At 37.4% G+C, this 8780-nt stretch overlaps 1 long non-coding RNA gene across 1 annotated transcript; it reads right to left on the bottom strand.

Moving 5' to 3' along the window:
- Positions 1-1268: 1268 nt before the first annotated feature.
- LOC109364900 lies at positions 1269-8382 on the bottom strand. Its single transcript, XR_002110665.2, has 3 exons — positions 8313-8382; positions 3811-3993; positions 1269-3191 (listed from the first exon to the last, which is right to left on the bottom strand). It is a non-coding gene; the product is annotated as an uncharacterized LOC109364900 (long non-coding RNA).
- Positions 8383-8780: the final 398 nt, after the last annotated feature.

Below are 8780 nucleotides of genomic sequence, written 5' to 3'. Positions count from 1 at the left end.
TCCCATTCCCCAGACCCTCTCCCTAACCTCCAGGGGTGTGGGATTCCTGCGGGAGAGCCTTTTCACTGAAGATGGAAGTAAAGAAGGCGTTCAGTATCTCTGCCTTCTCAGCATCCCCCGTTACCAGAACCCCCCCCTCACTTAGTAAGGGGCCCACATTCTCTCTAGTTTTCCTTTTGCTATTAACATACTTGAAGAAGCCTTTTTTTATTATCCTTTATCACTTTAGCCAGATTCAATTCCAGACAGGCTTTAGCCTTCCTTGTTGCATCCCTGCAGGCCCTGACTACATTCCTATATTCTTCCCAAGTGGTCAGACCCTTTTTCCACATTTCATGGACCTTCTTTTTTCCTTTGAGCTTGCGCATGAGCTCCTTGCTCATCCACAAAGGTCTCCTGCCACCTTTTCCTGATTTCTTGCTCACAGAGCAGGACTTGTGCACCTTCAGGTTCTTTAGATGATCTTGATCCTCACCTTCACTTACAGCAGGCAGATCTACCTTCTCCAGGTTCTTACCACTGCTTTCTGCAACTTGGGCAGTGTTGCCAGAGCCCTTGCCTGTGAAGACTGAGGCAAAGAAATCATTGAGCACCTCAGCTTTCTCTGTATCCCTTGTGACCAGGTCTCCAGTTTCCTTCCTGAGAGGGCTCACATCCTCTCTGGCCTTCTTATCACTGATATAGCTGTAGATTTTTTTCTCTTGTTCTCATTCATGTCCCTGGCTAGATTTAATTCTACCTGGCTTTTATCTTTCCTAATCTGATCCCTAGCTGCTCAGACAACTTCTTTGTAGTCCTCCCAGGTAACCTGTTCCTGCTTCCACTCCCTATAGACTTCCTTTTTGCACTTAAGTTAGTCCAGGAGCTCCTTGTTGATCCACAGAGGCCTGTTAGCATTCATGCTTGCTTTCCTTTTTCTTGGGATGCACTCCTTCTGGGCTTGCAGGAGATGGTCCTTGAATCCCAGCCAGCTTTCTTGGGCCCCTCTTCCCTCCAGGGCTTTCTCCCATGCCATCCTGCCAAGCAGTTTCCTGAAGAGTTCCAAGTCCACTCTCGAAGTCCAGAGTAGCAAGCTTGCTGTGCACCCACTTCGACACCTTAAGCATTTTGAACTCCATCATTTCATGGTCACTACAGCCAAGGCTGTCCTTGAGCTTCACATTACTCACCACCTCCTCCTGGTTGGTGACAACAAGGTCCAATATAGCACCTTTTCTCGTGGGTTCCTGTACTACTTAAAAGACGAAGTTATCATCCATGAAATTCTCCATTATCTAATATAACAAAATAACTGGACTAGTAAAGAGATGTCTAATATTAATGGTGAAGATCAAAATAGTTCCAAAACATTAATGAACTCTCCTAGTCTTGAGTGTACTCTTGTGAATTGGCATATAACAGCCCTTATATCTGTATGTGTCTCTATCCAACTCTCCTAAATGTTAGAGGTGTGACTGTATATAGGGTTGTTTCTGAGCAGAATGGCTGAGCATTTATACAATATTGGAACAGAACTGACAAATCATTTCCACACTCACAGTTTATTAATAAGCATAGGAAAGAGGATATTATATATAACAGGATATAGCCAATAGGCAGCTCAGGCTAAGTACGAATGAAAAACTATTGAAACTGAGTATTGAAACTAATGCTCTGCACCTTAGAGGGCTTCCACTTTTGAAAATAGTATCAACTTTCTGCAAAGAGGTGGTCAAAAACTTAAAGTAATAACTTGCTCAGGCTTTGAACTGCACTGCTTCTGGATAAGAGTTGTTTCTCGAGGCAGTACTGTCATATTCATGATGCCTGAGCTACTAAGTTTCACTTTTAAAATGCTTGACAGGTAACTGCAAGTCAAGAAATTGAGGGCTGTCTGGGTTACCTGAAGTGAGCAAATTGGATAAGGAAATGAGTGTTCTATGGGAGAATACTTGTCACATTTTAAATGGTTCTTCCCCCACCCCATGAGACTTTATTTTGTGGAGGTAGAGAATTCTGTCTTCACAGTTTACAGATAATCAGTAGTAATTTAAGTTCTGCAGGATGAATTCTGACCCCAGCTACATCTCCATAAGAAAACTAACTTCCAATATCACTTTCTGTCAGAAATTTAAATTGACCATTTCATCAATGTTGCATGACAAAACAGAATACATTACACTTGTGTTGGCTCTGCAAGGCAAGTAAGATGAACATGAGAAAAACTATTCACAATTAGACATTGAAGTTTACCCAAAGTACACAAAATTAACATAAAATATAAATCTAATAGTAATTTTTGAAATATTATTGAATTTTACACATAAGGAATCTGTGTTAAAAAAAATCTCATTCCCTTCTGAGTTCTGACATTTAAACAATAACACACTGAGCACTTGTTGTATAAGAAAGATTTTATCCATTTTTAAATTTTCATCATTTAATGGACTGATAAACTCAAAGAAATGCAATCGCTTCCTTTTCTTAGAGTTTCATTTTAGACAAATGAATTCTGAAATAGACATATGTAACAATACAAATCTATTTAGTGTATTTGTCAATATTTTTTTTATCTCTTGATCATTTTTTCCTCATTTTAATTCAGTTCTACAGTATCCTTTAAGAAATATTATAATTCATTTTTACATCTTATGTCCTCACCGACTGTTTATAATAATGGCCAGAGCTCATGACTGGATATAATGAACCAAGAGTACCTTTAAAGCATATGACTCTGAAAGTTTTTCTTAATTTGCATTATTTCATATTTAACTATTTCAACAGCCAATGTGACTAATAGCTAGATTAAAGTCTCACTGAAATTTCTGACAATCCTCTCCATTGACAACCATCTTAAATAATTTTGCTTCACTTCTTTTATTTCCCTGTTCCAGATAATTAACACAATAAGCAGGTAATATTATATGGCAAAGAGAAAATACCGTATCCTGAATGAAGCAAATAATTCTTTGCCATAATGAAGTCTGATTACAAGTTACCTTGGAGATTTTCTACTCATGGTCTAGGCAACATTATTCAATTATATTTTTAAGGAAAATAAAACAAAAGAGACGTTCTTCTTCTTTGATGAAGATCAGAGGCATCACGATTACATTTTTTATATGTATGTGTTTATAATCACTACTTATTTCTTGGAGGAGAAATTGAAATGCATTAAAAAGCAGGACAACCAATTCTCTCTCTTTTGGAGCCTAAGTAAGATGAAGAAACAAAACACGTTTTACAGAAGTTCCATAAGAAGTTTATACAAGCAAAATGCCTTCTCAGGTTAACACTAACAGGTACTTTTGCTGTAGCCCTACATAGGTAAAGCAGCTAAGATGTTACTCAGACTGAATTGATTCACTCCACTTTAATCAAGTTTCTTTTCAGTGTTGGCTAACTTCATCTCCATACTTACAAACTAATTATGCTCTTAAGTAGCAGCAAACTCCCTTCCTAACTTAGAAGCACATACAAAAATTATCAGATCACGCAGCAAGATTTTAAACTACAAACTTCCTCTCTTCTGTTGAGATCCCTTAATTCAAGTCTAGTAAGTGATAATTTGAGAACCCATCAGAAGTAATTCCCATTTTTCCAGCATTGTACCAGGGAAACTGTAGTAGAAGTTGAGCTACTAATTGAACTAAAGTAGTTATTCTTTTAAAAGAAAAAATGTTTTTGGCCAAGTAGTTGTCTGGACAGCAAACTTGTTTTCATATGTTTTAGGCTAGCCAACTTTTCAAAAATAATTAACTAAAAATAGTACAAATTGTAAAAGTAAAATGTTAGCCTTTAGCAATAGAAAAAGAATGTTGTACTACTTACATTCAAAAGCTTCTTCACTGTCATTGTCTTCATCAGAACTGATTTCAGCATATTTTGGTTTCTCGTTAACTGTACTACGTTTGCGCTTGTTCATTTTCACACGTTCACAAAGTGGCATGGTGGATTCAATTTCTGCCAGTAGCTCAGGAGGCAACTCCTTTAATACTGACTGATCTATGCTACCTATTAATAGAGTAAGAAAAATAAATATGAACATGAGTTAAAAAAATAAAAAGCAAAAAAATTTAAAAAGGAGCCCAACAATACAGTCCTTCCTCAGGAACCACTTACAATATATCCACTAACAATTCCATGGTTAGATATACCTGGATGTTTTTTTAACAGGCCTTTCTAAAGGTGTATATATCGTTCACATTGCAACTGGAAATTAACAAAATAAATTGGTGAATTGCATTATTAAAACATCATCCCTGCTCTACTTCCACAAAACTTAGTCATTTTTTTTTCATCCTCTTAATTTAACAGGATTCCCTAAAGTGTAGGTAAATTAAGGACTCATGCCTCATAATACCTCTGTTTATTCTCAATCATTATTTAGCATACATAAGACAATAGCCTTCCCTTTTCCAGTAGGTAGGGAGAATCAATCTGTAGCAGAACCTCTAGGTTCTTTTCCCTGAACATAAAGTCAGATCTGTCATCCCAAGTTCTGCCTCAGATTATTTCTTACCTCATACTAATTGTTTTATAATACAACCCACATTTTTGCTTGATTTCACTTCAAAGTGAAGTTGAAAGATTTTTGTTTCATACAAACAGCAAGCTAAACCACATGAGGTTTCCTTTCCACTGAGGTAAACAGACAACATTGCACTGTTCTCATCACATTACAAAACTAATTTTGTTCATTACTTCATGTGTGGTTTCAAATTTGTAGAATAGCATCAATCTAATCTTTAGAAGAGTCCAAGCTTACTTTAACATTGAATTTGCAAGTCAAGATCTCCCCGATTCCAATAGATGCACCTATTACCTGTACAGGAAGGAGAAGGAAGCAAGAAAGCAAACAAAACTAGGGAAAACAGATGTATGATTTACGTTTTCGTATGATTTCATATTAAATAACTAGCCACATTTTCAGATACATCTGTTGCAGCAAATGAACAAGAGTTCAAAGAAAAACTGCCCTTGAAGTTCGATATGTTAATGAATTCTTTCACATAAGTAAACAAAAGTATTAAGTCATTACCATTTTCACGTGCTAATACTTAGTAATAAGCAAAAATACTGTTAATGAAATTTCACATTTGCAATCTTCATATATAATCTTGCATTTTAAAAATACAACTTTTCCAAATATCAAGGTGTTATAGGGAAGAATATAGAAGGGTCTAAGAGGGAACAATACCACTTGTTTGGGGTGGGGATATGAATCCTAGCTTTGTATTTCTCAATATTCTCAAATTTAAATTTAGCCGCTCCACATTCTGGAACTTCTACAATAAGTTCTCACACACCTTCATTTTTACATTAAAAATGAAAATTTAAACTATAGCTCAGTTTGTCCTCTCCTCACTCCTTTTTAGCCACATAAGACATTACCTGACTATGGGACTTTTTACTTTGCTGATATCCAGTCTTGCTGTTATTCCACAGAGACTAAGCTCAGTTTCTTAACACATCCTCTCTTAGCATTTGATAGAGAATGTTCCAGTGCTTTTAAATATGAACTGAGGCTTTGGATTTACCTCCCTTATGTATCACCAGCTTGCTATCTTAACTTTCTCAAGTCACTCTGGGTCACTTCTGTTACTACACTGAATAAAACCTCCTGTATCAGACACGCCGACGACACGCGGACACAGGAAAGTTATTTCTGGCTTGCTCAAACAACTCTCAAGCCAAACAAAACACACTCTATAAGAAAACTGCCTTATTTCTTGTTCTTGGATAGCTGTGTCATTGTAACTACAATGGTAGAGACTCTCAGCTTAATTCTATTAGTCACTCATGCAAATAAGTTTATATTTTAGATGAAGAACTAAAAGAAAATAGAATCAAAGTACTTCCCTACCATGCAAAGTAGTCTGAGAAGAAATACCCTTTTAAAATAGTTATGTACTATTACAAAATAGCTCTCGGGCACTACAGTGCAAAGATTCATATTACTGTCTGAGAGTGAAGAACAGCTTGCTTGTTAAAACTGAAATATTTCAAATATCCCTTAGTGTGCAAACTTAACAATACCCTTTCCACTGTGACTTCACTTAAAAATTCCCAGTATGCTCTTTACATGGCAAAATGAGTCCTTGGTGACGCAAGTCCCTCACCCACTGACTTCACACTCCTCCAAACAATTCTATGGCCTTGACAAGTTCAAAAATTCAAGGAAAACCGCAAGGCTATGTCTTTTCCTACAAGAGCAATTTAAGGAATAGGGAAGATACATCTGCTCGTAAGACAGAAGTTCTAATTTTACCTCAATACTGTATCATCAGCTGAAAAACACGTAGCCAAGATGAACACTAAAAAAAAATAATTGAAGTAGACAACGCACATCAGTGGCTTTCAACATTCCTCTTCCACTCTACCTTAAAGAGCACGAAAGAGTATACAAATAAATACAAACTCTTTATCAAGTCCATTAACCTCACCATTTGACTACATTCATGAAGGAATAACTCCTAAGATCAAGACACAAGCAGCCAGCACCCTCCCCCCTCTCCAAAAGAGGGCAAGACTCACATCACCCCAGCACCACAGCCCAAGGGACTGTCTAGAGGAGTCTCTGCAGCACTGGATTTGGCAGGAAGGAGAGATGTAATGCTAAGACGCATGTCCTGCTTGAACATGTTTCTTTCAAGTAATTTTCCCTTCATCTACCCTAATGCTGACACAAAGGGAGGATTCCCAGACTCTGGCTAATAAAAAGAGAGATTCTGTCTCCCTGCTTATATTCCAGTCCTCAGTTCCAGCCTTGAGAAACGGGACAAAGCCAGAGAAGAATGTGGACACAGCAACTGAATAAATCCAGTGATGTAGCAAAGGTCATCACTGCCCACAGCTAAGCAGCACAAATCATAGAACAGATTGGGTTTGAAGGGACCTTTAAAGATCATCTAGTTCCAACCCCCCTGCTACAGGCAGGGACACCTCCTACTAGACCATGTTGCTCAAAGCCCCATCCAGCCTGGCCTTGAATGCTTCCAGAGAGCGTGCATTCAAAACCTCAGCAGGCAACCTGTTCCAGTATCTCACCACCCTCACAGTAAAGAATTACTTCCTGATATCTAGTCTAAGTTTACCCTCTTCCAGTTTAAAACCATTTCCCCTCATCCTGTCACTACCTGCCCTTCTAAGAAGTCCCTCCCCAGATTTCCTGTAGGCCCCTTCAGATACTTGAAAAGCCACTATGAGGTCTCCTCAGAGGCTTCTGTTGTCTAGGCTGCAGAATCCCAACACTCTCAGCTTGTCACAAATTCAAGTGTTGTTATAATAGTACAAAACAACACTCTTAGAAAGAAAAAACACATTTTGATGGTGGGAAGATATTTTCAGAGAGCACCCTGAAAGATCTAGGCAGAAAGCAAGAAATATAGCAAAAATACAACCACCAAAAAGTATCAATACCTACATTATTACATTAGCATCAATGATTACCCTCCAGCTACCCAATTACTGCAACAAATGTATCCATGAGTTACTTTGTTCCTTACTACTACTGACTTACCTCTATAAGTCAATAAAACGAGCCTTAGAGATCTAGTTTTGAAAGTTGCTTTACAAAAAGTACAACAGTATTCTGAAGAATATGGAACAAATCAGCAACTAAAATGCAGTGCTGCACAAAGAACCTCACTTTTAAGAATGAGAGCATCAGAAAATTATGTCTTCAAAACAGGCTTTTTACTATCATAGCTTTTGAACATAAGTACTGAAATTTAAACCAACTCAACTAAGTTAAACTGCTCTCCCAGCTGTGTATCCAAATCAATTGAAAAACTGAGCCATGGAATCTCATTTAAGAAAAACAGTATTAATTAAACAAAACAAATTATACCCCAGATTTCTTATCATAAAAGAAAAGCTCCAATATAAACAATATATAACAACATGTATGTAGAGAACAAGCAAAACAAAAAACAAGATTAATATCCTATTCATAACAACAGGTACATCAAGGTCTGCTTTTACCTTGTTACCACTGAAAATGGTTTCACAACTAAAAACATTACGTGAAGCTCCTCTTACTTTGCTTCTTCAAAATAACTTAATTACACTAATAACAACAGCGAATTGGTGATGTTTTAGCCTTCAAAATAAAATACTACATAAATATTACCTAAAAGCAAAAGTTACCTTAAATAAAGAAAATTCATATGATGAGAACAACTACTCAGTAATTTGAAGACCAAAGATCACATTATTTCTCCAACGCAAAGAAAAAAAGAGCAACAAGAGCAAAGGCCACAACAAAAAAAAACAAACAAACTGAAACACAACAATATAAAGCACAAAAACAAAGTAAAGAAACTACCTACCTTTACAAGACCTTAAATGTAAAAAGACATCCAAAAAAAACACCTTTACCTTCACTGCCAATTCTTAAATGAATTGTGGGAAGGGTGGATCCTGGCTCCACCCCCTTCCAGTCACTCAGGTACATTGCATGCACCTGAGCTCTCATGGGATGGCCCTGCCTTCCTACCAGGTGCTCAATCACTGGTTCAAGCCTTGACTTAGCATTTCCACTACACTCCATTGCTCATGGAGTGAACCAGTGAGTGAGAAGGTTAAAGGTAAGCCCTTTCAATTATGGTGACTCAGTACACTGCAATGCTTGTACAATTTGCCTGTCATCTGTTATAGCGTTCAATAAGGCCTGCCCATCAGATTATACGGCAGGTAGAATCGCCACTCAGTGTTTTCTTCTGCCCAATGTTGTACTATTGTGCCAGTGAAATGAGTCTCTTGGTGGCTCTCGATGTCTTGAGGTGTCCTGTAGGCAG

Source organism: Meleagris gallopavo, unplaced genomic scaffold (assembly GCF_000146605.3).
Source record: "Meleagris gallopavo isolate NT-WF06-2002-E0010 breed Aviagen turkey brand Nicholas breeding stock unplaced genomic scaffold, Turkey_5.1 ChrUn_random_7180001935173, whole genome shotgun sequence".
Classification (NCBI taxonomy): domain Eukaryota; kingdom Metazoa; phylum Chordata; class Aves; order Galliformes; family Phasianidae; genus Meleagris; species Meleagris gallopavo.
The sequence above is the reverse complement of the archived record's forward strand: the minus strand, read 5'-3'. Positions and strand labels throughout refer to the sequence as shown.